The following is a 12,930-nucleotide window of genomic DNA, read 5'->3' as shown; positions in this document are numbered from 1 at the left end:
GGGGCACAGGGGGCATTTCTACTGTGGAGAAGGGGCACAGGGGGCATTTCTACTGTGGAGAAGGGGCACAGGGGGCATTTCTACTGTGGAGAAGGGGCACAGGGGGCATTTCTACTGTGGAGAAGGGGCACAGGGGGCATTTCTACTGTGGAGAAGGGGCACAGGGGGCATTTCTACTGTGGAGAAGGGGCACAGGGGGCATTTCTACTGTGGAGAAGGGGCACAGGGGGCATTTCTACTGTGGAGAAGGGGCACAGGGGGCATTTCTACTGTGGAGAAGGGGCACAGGGGGCATTTCTACTGTGGAGAAGGGGCACAGAGGGCATTTCTACTGTGGAGGGGGCACAGAGGGCATTTCTACTGTGGAGGGGGCACAGAGGGCATTTCTACTGTGGAGGGGCACAGAGGGCATTTCTACTGTGGAGGGGGCACAGAGGGCATTTCTACTGTGGAGGGGGCACAGAGGGCATTTCTACTGTGGAGGGGGCACAATGTGGGCATTACAACTGTGGAGGGGGCACACATCTGTACAAAACTACTGCGAAGGCTGTACAATGAAGGAAATACTACTGTGAGGGAGGGGGGGGGGGGTGCCAGAAAAAGGACCTGCCCCAGGTGCCAAACACCCTAGGCATGCCACTGGGGGGATTCTGGGTTTAGTGTCCCTTTTTATAGGCTGGCTGGGAATAAAAAAGTGAGCTTATGAACTCCCCCCCCCCCCCCCCCCTTCCATAAGTGGGGTGAAAATGGCAGTGCGCTTATAAAACGAATGGTGCAATTTTTACATGGCTGACACAGAAAAATCACTGGCCGCTATGCTGCACAGCGCAGGCTGTGATTTATCAGTTACAGTTAACCTCTATCACGCAGGGTGGGAGGAGGGGCTGGAGGCTGGCAATTGTTGTACTCGCGATCAGATAGGCGTAGGGTTTTGTCCCCAAAAAAAGCTGCGTGTACTTCGCATTTTATGAAACATTCGGCCCATAATAGAACAGTCCTATCCTATTTTTTGGGGTGACAAGGTGACAAAAAAAAATTGCGAATCGCATGGTTTTATTTATTTCTGTTACTGCGCTCACTGCATAGAAGCTATTTTTTAATAATCTAATAGTTTGGACTTTTTGGACGCAGCGTTATGTAATTTATTTATTGTTTATATATTTTATATGTAAAATTGGGAAAGGGGGGATTTAAACTTAATATTTTAGGGTACTTTCACACTAGCGTTTTTCATTTCCGGCATGTGTCATCCACAGATCCCCAGCGCCCCCCCCTAATAACAGTGCGTCATACACAGATTCCCCATAAGTGTCATCCATAGATTCCGCATAACAATGCATGAGCCACAGTTACATCCAGATCGGTGGATCCAGCAGCAGTTCCGATGACTGAACTGCCCGCCGGATCACACTGCCGCAAGTGTGAAAGTAGCCTTAGTGTTTTTTGGGGGTGTTTTTTCCCCCCTTACCATTAGCCCCCTTAGGGGCTGGAACCCTTGTCCTAGTCACCCTTAGGCCTCTTTCACATGGGTGAGATTTCTGCGCGGGTGCAATGCGTGAGGTGAGCGCATTGCACTTGCACTGAATCCGGACCCATTCACTTCTATGGGGCTGTGCACATGAGCAGTGATTTTCACGCATGCTGAAAATCGCAGCATGCTCTATGTTGTGCGTTTTTCACGCAACTCAGGCCCCATAGAAGTTAATGGGGCTGCGTGAAAATCGCCAGCGTCCGCAAGTAAGTGCAGATGCGGTGCGATTTTTCACGCATGGTTGCTAGGATGAAAGTCTATTCACTGTTATTTTCCCTTATAACATGGTTATTAGGGAAAATAGCATTCTTTAATACAGAATGCTTAGTAGAAGGTCAATTGAGGGTCTAATTAGCATATTATACAAGTTTGCTTTTCTCAATAAAGGCTTTAGGCAGTGAGATGGCACTAATATAGTTATGTTCAGCTGACATTAGCACATTGCTAATGTCAGCCAGCTTATAATACCCATTTTTCAGGTGACAGAAACCCTTTAACAAAGCAGAGCCACTGCTTGAGGATTAAATAAACAGACTTGACATGTGAAGACTGCTATGAGCGGGACCTGGTATAATGGGGTCACAATGTACACAGGGACATGAGGGGACACATAAATAACTTAATAGTGTGACACATAGGGCCATGAGGGGACCAGCATAAGATGTGTGTCATACACAGACCCCCCCCCCCCAAAGTTTCCAAACAGTGCGTAATCCACAGATTTCCCCATATCAGTGTGTGATCCACAGTCCCCCCATAACAGTGCATCATACACAGATCCCCATAACAGTGCGTCATACACAGATTCCCCATAAGTGTCATCCATAGATTCCCCATAACAATGCATGAGCCACAGAGTTCCCCCCGCCCCCCATAAGTGTCATCCACAGATCCCCGATAATAGGGTCATCCACAGACCACCATTAGTTTAAAACCCACTAAAAGCACACCTTTTTGGTTCAAAATATTGTTATTTTCCTCCTCAAAAACCTAGGTGCGTCTTATAAAACTAACAATACGGTATATTATGTGGAGTTAAACTTTCTTTATTCCTTGTAGCATAGCAGATTGAGGTTTGCTTCGAACCATAACAGACCACTTTTAAAACATGCATAGGGGGAAAAAAATCTGTCATTAGAAGAGTTTGTCTTTCAGTGCAAAATTCTTTTAGTTTTGTTAATTATTGCAATAAGATAACCTCGCACAGCATGTCGAATATACACCGTATAGAGGTACAAGATAGGATTTTGCATTAAGCCAATAAGACTGAGTATTCTTGTGGTACTCGTTCATTATTACTTTGTTTAAAATTATCATGAGATGCCTTATGCTAGGACCAGCGGACCAGCTTTGTTCTGCATAGTATATCTGAGTTCTGTGATCTTATAAATTCAGATTTCCTTTAAACCATAACAGACCATGTATTAAATAGATGTGGAAGGAACCTCCTCTATCATGCTAAGGGATAGTTTGCAGCATCTTTTATTTTTCCGTTCTTCTTCTGATCCATCATAAGAGCAGAAAAATAAAGAAAAAAAACGGATCCTGAGCCTCAGTTATGCACATTTGTCATCCATTTGAGCCATTCCATCTGAGATCCTTTACTTTAGACAGAAAAAAAAGTCCTGCCTTCAAAGTGTGTTTTGAATTAGGGTAGGGAGGATCAATTTTAGTCAAGTTGTTAGAATTTTGTCTTATTTAGTCACTATTTAGTAAGGAGATGAGCCTAAAGTACTAAACCTGTTTCATAATTGAATTGTTCATGATTAGGTAATGTGAATATGAGATTGTAGCATTTATTTGGGAAGTCTAAATGAAAAAGTTTTAGCAAATTAGGGAGTGTTTTTTTGGTTTGTTTTTTTTAAAATATATTTTATTCGTTACAGTACAAAAATTCATGTCAATGTTACATTTGTGGCAATATAAAATCCATAAGTCCGTCAATTCTGATTTGTGAACACGATTAACAATAATTTCATACAGATGTCCATAGTTGTGAAAATATTAAAAATCAAATGGGGATCTCACGTACTGGGGGAAAAGCAGGATCCCCCCGGCATCCGGAGCTTAATGAAGCGGATACACAAAACCTCCCTTTTGACATAATATTATCTATAGGAGGCAGGGATCAGAGGCCCGCAACCCAGCATGGGTAAACACAATCGGCAGGATTAACAATCATGTGTCCAGTCGCCTGATACACACATAGACCATGCATACCGGGCTTACAGCAATCTTTGATCACAAACCTTTTGTAAAGCGAAAGAGGGGGTCCAGCAGTCTTCTATCACAATGGTGGAAAAACCACTCGCATGTTTTACTGCCTCATCCCCATATAATTAAAAGTTAAATATTTATGCCCTACATAGCCGTGCCTCACATATGCTCAAATTAGTGTCTCATATGCCAGAGGGCTCGAGTCGAGTGTCACTCGGCAGTCACCAACAGTTAAAAAAAAAAATATGTGGGCAGAGACATAGCCGAAACTGACTCCGTCCCATTAAGAGGACACATAATAACACCCATACCACACATGTGTCATATCACTGCCCGCAGTTCAACCTCATGTCTGACAGGAAGAACCAGAAGAACCGCTTTGAGTTATGCCACAATGGGGTGCAGATGAGTGATGCCTTAACTCTACACCAACTCCTTATCGCCAGCCAAGTCTTTGTGACCATTCTGCAGAAAAGTGTATACCCGATCTGTGTGTCTGATAAATAGTCAGACTCCAGTACGTTAAAAAAAATCCGAAAAGCCTGAGTCTTTCACCACTTTGCTGCAAAAATGGCTATTTTCCCAGTCATTAAAAAGGCAAAGTTGGGAGGCCATGAAGTAGCCCCTAAAATAGGGGAGGTTGAGACCCCCCCCCCCCGATTGTAGGGCATAGAAAAATAAAGTAGCTTCAATCTCACACTCTTCCTCCCCCATAATAAGTCATTCAGCATCCGCTCTATCAATCTAAAATACTTATCTGCAATCCATACAGGCCAGTTGCAAAGGACATAAAGAACCTGGGGCAGCACTACCATTTTTATTAATGCAATTCTGTCCGCTCTTGCAGGCAGAATTTATTGCCATATCTTAGTTTTAGCCCTCAACTTTATCAGCAAGGGAATCAGATTAAAGGGGTTGTCCGGGTTCAGAGCTGAACCCGGACATCCCTCCATTTTCACCCCGGCAGCCCCCCTGACAGGAGCATTGGAGCAGTTCATGCTCCGATGCTCTCCTTTGCCCTGCGCTAAATTGCACAGGGCAAAGGCATTTTTAGGAGTTCCTGTGACGTACCCGGGCTCTCCATGGGGCTGACAGGAACCCCGGTGACGTCACCGGCACTGATGGGCGGGATTTAGCTCTGCCCTAGCCAGTAAAACGGCTAGAGCAGAGCTAAAGCCCGCCCCTCAGAGCCGGTGACGTCACCGAACACACTGCCGGGCGGAAGTTACCGCCCGGCAGTGTGTTATTGAAAACAAAAGAGCCCGTGCCCTGTGCATTTTAGCGCAGGGCACGGGAGCGCATCGGAGCATGAGATGCTCCGATGCTTAGCTCAGGGGGGCTGCCGTGGTGAAAATAAGGGTATGTCCGGGTTCAGCTCTGAACCCGGACAACCCCTTTAAGTTGTAGGTATTCCTGAGGTTTGGCAGAAACTGTTATCCCCAGGTACTTTATTGAATCAGAGATCGTTAACTGGTTATCCCAATCTCCTCGCAACTCGTCTATAGGGAGGAGAACAGTCTTCTCCCAGTTGATCTCCAAGCCAGACGGATCGGAAAAAAGACCAACCAGATTCATTATGCGCGGAAGAGTAGTTTCTGTTTGATGGATAAAAACCAGAATGTAGTCTGCGTAGAGGGATACACGATCATGCTTCCCCATTGTGCCAAAACCGGCCACCTTCGAATTCTGCCTTATACTAGCTGCTAAGGGTTCAATGTAAATATTAAATAAAAGGGGGGAAAGGGGACAACCATGGCGGGTGCCTCTTCCTAAAGTAAACCTCTCTGTCATCGTATCATTGATCCTAATCCTAGCAGCTGGAGCGTTGTATGGTAACTGAACCATCGCCATAAATCTTGGGCCAAAGCCCATTTTTTTCATCACCTCCAAGAGAAAAGTCCACTCCACCCTGTCGAAGGCTTTGGTAGCGTCCAACGACAGGATGGAGCGGGTGCCGCACCTAGGGGACTGAATATTCATAAATAACCTGTGCAAGTTGTGATGAGTGCCCCTTTTTGGCATAAAGCCATTTTGATCTGGGTGAATGATGGTAGATATAACCCGAGAAAGCCTCCTAGCCAAAACTTTTGATATTAACTTAGCATCAGTGTTTAGTAAGGAGATTGGTCTATAGGCGCTCAATTCTACCGGGTCTTTATCCTTTTTAGGAATTAAGACAATGAGAGCCTCCATCATAGAACATGGTAAGGGCTCTTTCACACCTGCGTTATTGTCTTCCGGCATAGAGTTCCGTCGTCGGGGCTCTATGCCGGAAGAATCCTGATCAGGTTTATCCTAATGCATTCTGAATGGAGTGAAATCCGTTCAGGATGCATCAGGATGTCTTCAGTTCCGGAACGGAACGTTTTTTGCCCGGAGAAAATACCGCAGCATGCTGCGCTTTTTGCTCCGGCCCAAAAAACTGAAGATTTGCCGCAAGGCCGGATCCGAAATTAATGCCCATTGAAAGGCATTGATCCGGATCCGGCCTTAAGCTAAACGTCGTTTCGGCGCATTGCCGGATCCGACGTTTAGCTTTTTTAGAGTGGTTACCATGGCTGCCGGGACGCTAAAGTCCTGGCAGCCATGGTAAAGTGTAGTGGGGAGCGGGGGAGCAGCATACTTACCGTCCGTGCGGCTCCCGGGGCGCTCCAGAGTGACGTCAGGGCGCCCCAGGCGCATGGATGACGTGATCGCATGGCACGACTGTAAGTATACCGCTCCCCGCTCCTACTATGGAAACCAGGACTTTAATAGCGTCCTGGGTGCCATAGTAACACTGAAAGCATTTTGAAAACGGATCCGTCTTCAAATGCTTTCAGTACACTTGCGTTTTTCCGGATCCGGCGTGTAATTCCGTCAAGTGGAGTACAACGCAAGTGTGTAAGAGGCCTAAGTCCCCTCCCTGTGTTGCTTGAGACAAAACCTCTAACATCTGAGGAAGAATCGCATCACTGTAATTGCGGTAAAATTCGTATGGAAGGCCGTCTAACCCTGGCGATAAGTTCCCCGAGATAGACCCCAGGGCCTCCTGCAGCTCCGATAGAGACAACTCCTCTTCCAAATATTCTATTTGAGCTTTATTTAAGGTCGAAAGTGGAATTTTCTCCAAGAACCGCATCGCCAGGTCAGATGACAAGCCTGTATATCTGAGCAAAGTATTGTAGAAAGATATCCCTAATCCTTTCTGAATCTGTTATGATTTCCCCTTCTGGGTTGCGAATCGAAAGCATGGGTTTATTTTTCTTATCTTGTTGTGTAATTATTCTGGCTAGGAGCTTACCAGGGCGTCCAGACTCCGAAAAATACTTTAAACCCTTAAAGAATACTCTGTGGTTTGCTTTCTCGATTACATATTTCTCCAAGGAGCAACTAGCCTTCTGCATGTTATATTCGGTGGGTTGACTGGTAAATCGCTCAGTTGAAAATGCAGCAGTTTTGGCCAGTTCCTCCTCTTTTTTCTTAAATGTTCTCTTTACTGCAGCAATCTCGCTTATAAAGACCCCCCTCAAATATGCTTTCAGAGCATCCCATACTATTGATGTTCGCAGAGGGGAGGTTCACCTCCCAAAAGGAGGATATCAATAGTTTAATAGACTGATGGTTCTCCATAATAGTGAGCCAGTATGGATTCAACTTGAATCCTAGTCCCCTATTAGCCCCTATTATCCTTATTCTTCCTAGTGCGAACCTCAATTAGTACTGGTGAGTGGTCCGAAACTGTTCTTACTCCATATCGTATCTTCCGGATGTTGCTCTCGTTGCTAGACATTGCTCTGCCTCCCCTGTTGACGCAGGAGTATATTCTCTTTCCTCCGCCAAGATGTTCCCATATATCCACCACTCCAACCTCCAAACAGAACTGGGGCAACGGGGAATTACAAAGATTCCTCCCCGATTCTGCATCTAATGTAAATCTATCTTTTTTAGGGTCCGTGACCGCATTAAAATCCCCCATCAGAACTAACCGACATTCTGGTCTCTTTTCAGAGAAAAACAATAACTGTATCAGTGGATACATTGAGAATGGCGGAGGTATATAGAAGAAAGCAAGGATATAGCTATAGCCATGCAGCTTGCCATACAAAAAAATAAATCTGCCCTGATCATCTATATAAGATTCTATCAGGGTAAAGTCTACGGAGTTATGAATCAGAACTGAGACACCCCTAGAAGATCCACTAAAAGTGGAGTGGTAAGTTTGGGAATACCATCCCATTGTCAGACGGGACACGGTTTCTTTAGTAGGATGAGTTTCTACTATACAAATAATTGCTGGAATATATCTTTTTAGTGCATCCATAATAGCTTGCCTTTTACCCCTTTCCCCGAGCCCTCTCACATTCCAAGATACAATTCTAGTAGACATCAATCACGACACAGAGAAAGTCACAAGACATACACAAAAAAAAAAAAAAGACCCCATACCTGCAAGGTGGGTTCCCTCTCCCCACTACTCCCTCCTGCCCCCCCTCTCCGTTGATCCGCCCGATCTAGTCAGCGAACCTCTAACCTCCGGCTGTTCTCCCCTACCCTAGCCCCACCTCCCCTCCATCCCCTCCATCATAGTGTTACACAATGTCATGTGCCCATTTGCTCCATCCAATCTAGCACTTGTTGTGGTTTTTCAAAAAATTGGGAAGTCCCGTTATGGATCACTCTTAGTTTCGCTGGATACTGTAGAGAGTATTTGATGTCCTTAGACGCCAGGCGTTTCTTTATCTCTATGAAGTTTCTTCTTTTTTCCTGGGTCTGCCAAGCAAAGTCAGGAAAAAAAAGCAGTTTGGTGCCCTGATATTCAATAGGTGTACATTCTCTTGCTCTTCTCAATATCATGTCTCTGTCGACAGACAATAGTAATTTCATTAAAATTGCACGCGTCGACCTCCCTGGAATAGGTTTCCCTCCTGGGATTCGGTGGGCTCTTTCTATTTGAAACATAGAGGAGAAATAATCGCTACCAAGGTTGTTCAAGACCACATCTTTAACCACTTCAACCCCCCTAGCTGAAACACCCTTAATAACCAGGCCACTTTTTACACTTCTGCACTACACTACTTTCACCGTTTATTGCTCGGTCATGCAACTTACCACCCAAATGAATTTTACCTCCTTTTCTGCTCACTAATAGAGCTTTCATTTGGTGGTATTTCATTGCTGCTGACAATTTTACTTTTTTTTGTTATTAATCGAAATTTAACGATTTCTTTGCAAAAAAATGTCATTTTTCACTTTCAGTTGTAAAATTTTGCAAAAAAAAGTTATCCATATATAAATTTTTAGCTAAATTTATTGTTCTACGTGTCTTTGATAAAAAAAATAAAAAATGTTTGGGTAAAAAAAAAATATGGTTTGGGTAAAAGTTATAGCGTTTACAAACTATGGTACAAAAATGTGAATTTCCGCTTTTTGAAGCAGCTCTGACTTTCTGAGCACCTGTCATGTTTCCTGAGGTTCTACAATGCCCAGACAGTACAAACACCCCACAAATGACCCCATTTCGGAAAGTAGACACCCTAAGGTATTCGCTGATGGGCATAGTAAGTTCATAGAACTTTTTATTTTTTGTCACAAGTTAGCGGAAAATTATGATTTTTTTTTTCTTACAAAGTCTCATATTCCACTAACTTGTGACAAAAAAATAAAAACTTCCATGAACTCACTATGCCCATCACAAAATACCTTGGGGTGTCTTCTTTCCAAAATGGGGTCACTTATGGGGTAGTTATACTGCCCTGGCATTTTAGGGGCCCAGATGCGTGAGAAGTAGTTTGAAATCAAAATCTGTAAAAAATGACCGGTGAAATCCGAAAGGTGCTCTTTGGAATGTGTGCCCCTTTGCCCACCTAGGCTGCAAAAAAGTGTCACAGATCTGGTATCGCCGTACTCAGAAGAAGTAGGGCAATGTGTTTTGGGGTATCATTTTAAATATACCCATGCTGGGTGAGAGAAATATCTTGGCAAAAGACCACTTTTCCCATTTTTTTATTTTTTTTTATACAAAGTTGGCATTTGACCCAGATATTTCTCACCCAGCATGGGTATATGTAAAATGACACCCCAAAACACATTCGCCAACTTCTCCGGACTACGGCGATACCACACGTGTGACACTTTTTTGGAGCCCAAATTCCTTTTAGGAGGGCAATTTTTAGACATTTGGATCCCAGACTTCTTCTCACGCTTTCGGGCCCCTAAAATGCCAGGGCAGTATAAATACTCCACATGTGACCCCATTTTGAAAATAAGACACCCCAAAGTATACCGTGAGGGGCATGGCGAGTTCTTAGAAGAATTTTTTATTTTGTCACAAGTTAGCAGAAATTTTTATTTATTTATTTTTCTTTCAAAGTCTCCCTTTCCACTAACTTGGGACAAAAAGTTCAATCTTTTATGGACTCAATATGGCCCTCATACCTTGTGGTGTCTTATTTCCAAAATGGGGTCATTTGTGGGGTGTTTGTACTGCCCTGGCATTTGAGGGTCTCCGCAATCATTACATGTATGGCCAACATTAGGAGATTCTGCTTTTCTCCTTATATTGAGCATACGGGTAATGAGATTTTTATTTTTTTTCCCGTTCAGCCTCCGGAAACTTGGGTTTCCACCGGAAAGACTGGGCATAAAAGCTTCCCGGGTTTGGCCGCTATAAATTGAGTGGCATACCGGTTTGTTTCCGCCACGACTAAGTCCAAGAGCTCCGCAGTCAAGAACAGCTCAAAAAACCCCAATGCCGATCCGATCTGAGCTGTCTCAACCCGAACTCCAGACTGGGCGGTGAAAGGGGGAACTACTGGTGCGGCTGAAGTTGGGGGCTGCCAATCAGGGTTTGCCAGCACCTCAGGGACTCTAGGGGCTCTAAAGGCCTGTCTGTGCGGTGGCTGCGACAGGGGAACTAATGCACGTGCCACCGTACCAGCTTCAACTGCCCTTCTGGTGCTCGCCACTTCACCATGTTGTACGGCAGTGCTGGTACTAGGTCCAGGATGGGCTGCGCTGCTGGTGTATGCCTCGCCACGTAATCCGACTGCGCCAGCCCCACTCTGCTGCCCTTGAAGCGGATCCTGCACAACCTGTGGTCTAGCAACACAGGGCGGGGTACGCCTGGTGGTATTAGGGACCTCAACCTCATCGTCCGAACTTTGGGTCAGACTGCCACTGCTTTCTACAGGTTCGTATTCTGACCCGCTGGATTCCTCACATGAGGGTTCCCATTCCTCATCCGACTGGGTCAGAAGCCTGTAGGCCTCTTCAGAAGAATACCCCTTACTTGCCATTTGTTCAACTAAATTTAGGGGTATTACCTGAGACTACCCAAGAAAAAAAGCAAGCCTGTCTTACAAATGGGAGGCTAGTGAAGTACAGGAAGCCCCTGCGATTGTTAAAAAATATCAAAACTGTTTTTTGTTTTTTTTTATCGCCGCAGCGCTTGTGAAGTGATTGTGCAGTGATAAAAAAAAAAAGAATTTGGCTCTGCAGCGGGGCGGTCGTGGGTGAACGCACGTGTTGGCGACTGATCAGGCCTGATCGGGCAAACACTGCGTTTTGGATGGAGGGCGAACTAAGGTGACACTAATACTATTATAGATCTGACTGTGATCAGTTCTGATCACTTGCAGATACTATAAAAGTACCAATGCTGATTAGCGATACGCTAATCAGCTAATCAGTGACTGCGGTGCGGTGGGCTGGGCGCTAACCGACGCTAACTTCCTAACAAAGGGGCCTAAACTAACCTAAAACCTAACCGTCAATACCAGTGAAAAAAAAAAGTGACCGTTTACACTGATCACTTTTTTTTCCCTTTCACTAGTGATTGACAGGGGTGATCAAGGGGTTAATTGGGTTGATGGGGGGTGATCTGGGGCTAAGTGTAGTGTTTGGTGTACTCAGTGATGTGTGCTCCTCTGCTGGGACCAACCGACGAAAAGGAACCAGCAGTGGAGCACAGAAGCCATTTAGCACCTTTTATATTTATAAATATAAGGTGTTAAATGGCTTCTTATTCGATTTTTATTTTTATGTTTTTTAAAGTCACCAACCTGCCAGCGATGATCATTGGCTGGCAGGCTGGTGACGAACTTCTGATGTAACTATTCCCGGCCCGCATGTGTGGGCCGGCTCTGCTTGAAGTCTCGCGAGAGGACGCATCGGCGCATCTAGGAGGAACAACAGGGCCACCGCCAGGACGCAATCCTGCGTGCGGCGGTCCTGGGGAGGTTAAAAAGTATAAAGAACTAAAATGATGTATGGGGGTAATAAAATCAGCAAAAATAAACAATAACATACAGGTGGACAAAGAAAGTAAGGCCAACTCCAAAACATTCTTCAAATACATAAATCCAACAAAAAAACAAAACAGAACATGTGAGATAAAGAGAAGGCAGAGCTCCTATATTGTTTTTCAGTGGTGCCACTGGTGTGAATACTTGAAATCGCATACTTAACTGCCTGACTGTCGATTATGGTACTTTTTAATATACTTAAAAAATTAAGTGAACAAGGCCCCGGGTCCAGATGGATTACACCCTAGTGTTCTAAAGGCTCTTTCACGCTTGCGTTGTCCGGATCCGTCGTGTACTCCATTTGCCAGAATTACACGCCGGATCCAGAAAAACGCATGAGAACGCATCAAGTTTTTCTTTCCGGATGCGTCTTTCCGGCTTTTTTTGCTAAGATACTGATCCGGAAATCCTGTAGCTAACATTAACGTTTTTTTTCCGGATCAGTCGTATGGATCCGGTACGGGGCCAGATCCGTCGTCCGGATCCGTTGAAACAGCGGATCTGTCTTGTACTGATTAGCGGATCCGGTATGTAAATAAATTCTTATCAGAAATGTATTCTTATCACAAAATGTATGTAATGACCGGTGTCACGCAAAGGGAGGGAAAAGGGAAGGCCCTGCCCAAGGGAGAGGGAAAGGTGGTGACCCCTGACTCACCTTGCGGCTGGCACCTGACTGCCCTGATGTCCCTAGACGGGTTCCTCACCCGTACGCCGATCACGTGCCTAAATCCTGGCTTTCCCTAAAATGAGCCCTAGGTAGTGAAAGGGGCGGTGGGATCACTAGTCCGCACCACTGACACTAAGAGGAAAACACCAAGGAGAGGACAGACAAACATATAATCCCAGGTGGGCGACAACAGCAGACCACAAAGGCCCAACAGGGATCTGGAGGGA

General features: G+C 45.1%; 1 protein-coding gene across 3 annotated transcripts in view; it reads left to right on the top strand.

The window, feature by feature from the left end:
* MGST3 (microsomal glutathione S-transferase 3) overlaps window positions 1-12,930 on the top strand; it is a 129,438-nt gene that overhangs the window by 71,501 nt on the left and 45,007 nt on the right. The gene's annotated exons all lie outside the window — the stretch shown is intronic.

Source organism: Bufo gargarizans, chromosome 7, assembly GCF_014858855.1.
Source record: "Bufo gargarizans isolate SCDJY-AF-19 chromosome 7, ASM1485885v1, whole genome shotgun sequence".
Classification (NCBI taxonomy): domain Eukaryota; kingdom Metazoa; phylum Chordata; class Amphibia; order Anura; family Bufonidae; genus Bufo; species Bufo gargarizans.
This window is presented reverse-complemented; position numbering and strand designations above follow the sequence as displayed.